Source organism: Hyla sarda, chromosome 10, assembly GCF_029499605.1.
Source record: "Hyla sarda isolate aHylSar1 chromosome 10, aHylSar1.hap1, whole genome shotgun sequence".
NCBI classification, from domain to species: domain Eukaryota; kingdom Metazoa; phylum Chordata; class Amphibia; order Anura; family Hylidae; genus Hyla; species Hyla sarda.
In genome coordinates, this window is record NC_079198.1 from 127,394,382 (window position 1) to 127,399,420 (window position 5,039).

Sequence of the window (5,039 nt, forward strand, 5' to 3'; positions counted from 1 at the left end):
TCACACAGTTCCTCCATATGGACATGATGACATCACACAGTTCCTCCATATAGACATGATGACATCACACAGTTCCTCCATATGGACATGATGACATCACACAGTTCCTCCATATAGACATGATGACATCACACAGTTCCTCCATATGGACATGATGACATCACACAGTTGCTCCATATGGACATGATGACATCACACAGTTCCTCTATATGAACATGATGACATCACACAGTTCCTCCATATAGACATAATGACATCACACAGTTCCTCCATATGGACATGATGACATCACACAGTTCCTCCATATGGACATGATGACATCACACAGTTCTCCATATGGACATGATGACATCACACAGTTTCTCCATATGGACATGATGACATCACACAGTTCCTCCATATAGACATGATGACATCACACAGTTCCTCCATATGGACATGATGACATCACACAGTTGCTGTAAATTTGTCGGATCCATGATGAGAATCTCCGGTTCCACCACATTCCAGCGGTGATCTATAGGATGATCTGGTGACTGTGGAGTCAGGGAGTCATGTGACCTCATTGTCCTATATGAGATGATGTCATGTGGCCTCATTGTCCTGTATGAGATGATGTCATGTGACCTCATTGTCCTGTATGAGATGATGTCATGTGACCTCATTGTCCTGTATGAGATGATGTCATGTGACCTCATTGTCCTGTATGAGATGATGTCATGTGACCTCACTGTCCTGTATGAGATGATGTCATGTGACCTCATTGTCCTGTATGAGATGATGTCATGTGACCTCACTGTCCTGTATGAGATGATGTCATGTGACCTCATTGTCCTGTATGAGATGATGTCATGTGACCTCATTGTCCTATATGAGATGATGTCATGTGGCCTCATTGTCCTGTATGAGATGATGTCATGTGACCTCATTGTCCTGTATGAGATGATGTCATGTGACCTCATTGTCCTGTATGAGATGATGTCATGTGACCTCATTGTCCTGTATGAGATGATGTCATGTGACCTCATTGTCCTGTATGAGATGATGTCATGTGACCTCATTGTCCTGTATGAGATGTCATGTGACCTTATTGTCCTGTATGAGATGGTCATGTGACCTCATTGTCCTGTATGAGATGATGTCATGTGACCTCATTGTCCTGTATGAGATGATGTCATGTGACCTCATTGTCCTGTATGAGATGTCATGTGACCTCATTGTCCTGTATGAGATGATGTCATGTGACCTCATTGTCCTGTATGAGATGATGTCATGTGACCTCATTGTCCTGTATGAGATGATGTCATGTGACCTCATTGTCCTGTATGAGATGATGTCATGTGACCTCATTGTCCTGTATGAGATGATGTCATGTGACATGGGGCATTATCCTGCTGGAAGTATCATCAGAAGATACAGGGGACACTGTGGCCATAAAGGGACGGACATGGTCAGTGACAATACTCAGGTCGGCTGTGGTTTATACCAGGATCAATTGGTACTAAGAGGGCCCAAAGTGCCCAGAAAATGTCCCCCCCCCCCACCACCACCATTACACCCCCTCCCCCCAGCCTGACCCTGATACAAGGCAGGATGGATCCATACTTTAATGTTATTTACACCAAATTCTGCCCCATCTGATGTCACAGCTGGAATGGAGACTCCTCAGACCAGACAACGTTCTTCCATTCTCCAGTTTTGGTTCCTGTGTGAATTGTCGCCTCAGTTTCCTGTTCTTAGCTGACAGGAGGGGCCCCCGGTGTGGTCTTCTGCTGCTGTAGCCCATCTGCTTCAAGGTTGGACCTGTTGTGTGGTCAGAGATGTATTCTGCAGACCTTGGTTGTCACCAGTGGTTATATGAGTTACTGTTGCCTTTCTGTTATCTCCAACCAGTCTGCCCATTCTTCTCTAAAACCAACAAGGCCTTTTCCTACACACAACTGCAGCTCACTGGATATTTCCTCTTTTTCGGACCGTTCTCTGTAAACCCTACAGATGGCTGTGCCAGTAGATCAGCAGTTTGTGAAACTCTCCGAGCGGCATCAGCATCCATGTCACGGTCACAGTCTCTTACATGTCTTTTCTTCCTCCATTCTGATTGTTTGAACTTCAGCAAGTTGTCTTGACCACTTTTTGGTTGATTGCAGGATAGCCCAGTGGTCTTCAAACTGAGGACCTAAAGCTTTGGCAAAACTACAACTCCCAGTTGGCTGTCCGGGCATGCTGGGAGTTGTAGTTTTGCTACAGGTGGAGGTCCACAGTTTGGAAACCACTGTGATAGGTCATCAATCACTGATCAGTGCCCCCGCACTTTACAATAAATGCACCTGGAATCCTGCGCTGTTTGGTTTTTAGTGGTGGCGCCGGGTAACTGCAGCTCAGCTCCCTTTCACTTCAATAGAAGCTGCAGTTACCCGGTGCCACCACTATACAAAGAACGGCGCTGTGTTTATGGGGCATCAAACACCTGATTGGCAGGGTGTCTGCATCCTCCGGTTACTTTTATTTAACATTTAAAAAATATATATATATTTTCTTTTTATCATTTTTAGGTTTTCTCTCAATCCTGTATTTACTTATATTTTCTTTTTTTTTCATCTGAATTGTATGACTTTTATTAGGTTTTTCCCATACATACTGTATATACTGTATTATTTTTTTCATACGATTTTATTTTTGAGTATTTTTAAGTTTTCATCTTGATGCTGTAATTACTTATCTTTTCATTTGAATTGCATTACTATTATTTTATTACTATTTATACACTTATGTATAAGTTTTTTTTATTCAGCCCTACCTTGTCGATCTGTCATATGCGATGTCACCACTTGGCTCCACTATAGTGAGTGGTGTTGAGCTGCAATACCAGACACGGCCTGTGAAGGGGTGTGGTGTTTTTTTTTTTTTTTTAGATGTTTTTTTTTATTAAGCAGCCAGTTTTCCTAGTCCTGACCAGCGTGTTATTAGCCGTCCATATATGGAGGTTATTAGTGTTCGATATTTTGCGCATCTTGCATAACAACAAAGGTGGAGTCCGAGTTCTGAACGGGGGGATTGTGTTTAATCATTTTGGCGTACCAGCTCACCCCGCAATGGGCGCAGGGACCTGATTGGACCTTGTCCAAGAATCTCAGGAAGACACAGAAGTGTCCAGCGCTTGACTCAGGAACAATTCTTCTATTAATACGCCAGGGTAGACTGAACACGGTAAGGTGACGCGTTTCGGCTTATGCTAGAAAACCTTAGTCATACCAATGACTAAGACTGTCTAACATAAGCCGAAACGCGTCACCTTACCGTGTTCAGTCTACCCTGGCGTATTATAGAAGAATTGTTCCTGAGTCAAGCGCTGGACACTTCTGTGTCTTCCTGAAATAATTTGTTTTGTTAATTTTAATTAGCCATTTGGCCGCAGAGTTGCAACAATTCTCTGACGGCGAATAAGAAACGCGACCGGACCATTTGCCCCCGGTACTGTAACATGGCGGATTGATGGCGATTCGAATTTCGATTTTTGAATGGATCAATCCTCTGGTGTGTCTGATAATTTCTCACGTTATAAACCCCCCCCCCATCCCCCTGCTCTGATCCCCCCTCCTGTCCCACATCCCCTTTCTCTGACCCCCCCCTTCTGTCCCCCCATCCCCTCGCTCTGACCCCCCTCCTGTCCCCCCTCTGACCCCCATCCCCTTGCTGTGACCCCCCTCCTGTCCCCCCATACCCCTCCTGTCCCCCTATCCCCTCGCTCTGACCCTCCATCCCCCCCCCGCTCTGACCCCCCCAACCACCCTCCTGTCCCCTTGCTCCTGACCCCCCCTCCTGTACCCACCATCCCCCCTATCCCCTCGGCTCTGACCCCCCCATCCCCCTCCTATCCCCTCGCTCTGACCCCCCCCTCCTGTACCCACCATCCCCCGCTCCAACCCCCCTCCTGACCCCCCCATCCCCCCTCATCCCCTCGCTCTGACCCCCAATTCCCCCTACCCCCTCGCTCTGACCCCCCCCCCTGTCCCCCCCCCATCCCCGACTCCAACCCCCCTCCTGTCCCCATCCCCGCTCTGACCCCCCCCCCCTGTCCCCCCTACGACCCCCCTCCTGCCCCCCATCCCCGGCTCCAACCCCCCTCCTGTCCCCCCCATCCCCCGCTCTGACCCCCCTCCTGCCCCCCTGACACTTCCTCTGCTCCTTTCTCTTTCTCGGCCTTTTGTGCCTTTGCCCCTGTAGAGACCAATACACATGCGCCCCCGTGTAGCCGCCGCCGCCGCTGCCAATAGGTTATTTGTCCTGGTAGAAGAGAAGAATGCGGCTCTCTGCGGCGTCCTGCTGATCACTCCCCATTGGTCACACGAGGAAATCGGAAAACCAATCACGTCCGACTTCGCCCTTCACGTCCTAGCAACAAGCGGAGACCCTCTCCCTCTCCTGCAACTGACACCTGGATGATGACGTCACGAAGAAGGGGGCGGGGCCCGCGCTCCTTTTATTTCCTTTCACCGTCTGCAGTGAAGTTCATCTGAGGTGTCGCAGTCTATAGTCTTAAAGCGACAGAGCGACTGCAACCGAAACTGCTTCACCCCCCCCCCCCCAACCCACACCTGGGAATGAAAGGGTTAACGTACTGCAGGTTGTGAATGTAGCACAGCGGGTGGACGGCGAGTACTTACCTTTTTTATTTTTTATTCCCTTTCGCACTGGATTTTCCTGCATTTTAATAGGTGAACACTGCAGAGAGATGACAAGTCACAGATCATTCCCCCACGTCATCTAGGATTTTCATTTTTTATTTATTTTTTAAAAATTCATTTTTTTTATTATTATAATCCTGTCTAATAATTTTTATTTTTTATTTTAGTCATTGTTATTTGTTCTAATAATTTTTTTTTTTTTTTAGAGAGATGAGACACAATCCTCTAAATCAGTGGCCTCCAACCTGCGGACCTCCAGATGTTGCAAAACTACAACTCCCAGCATGCCCGGACAGCCAACGGCTGTCCGGGCATGCTGGGAGTTGTAGTTTTGTAACATCTGGAGGTCCGCAG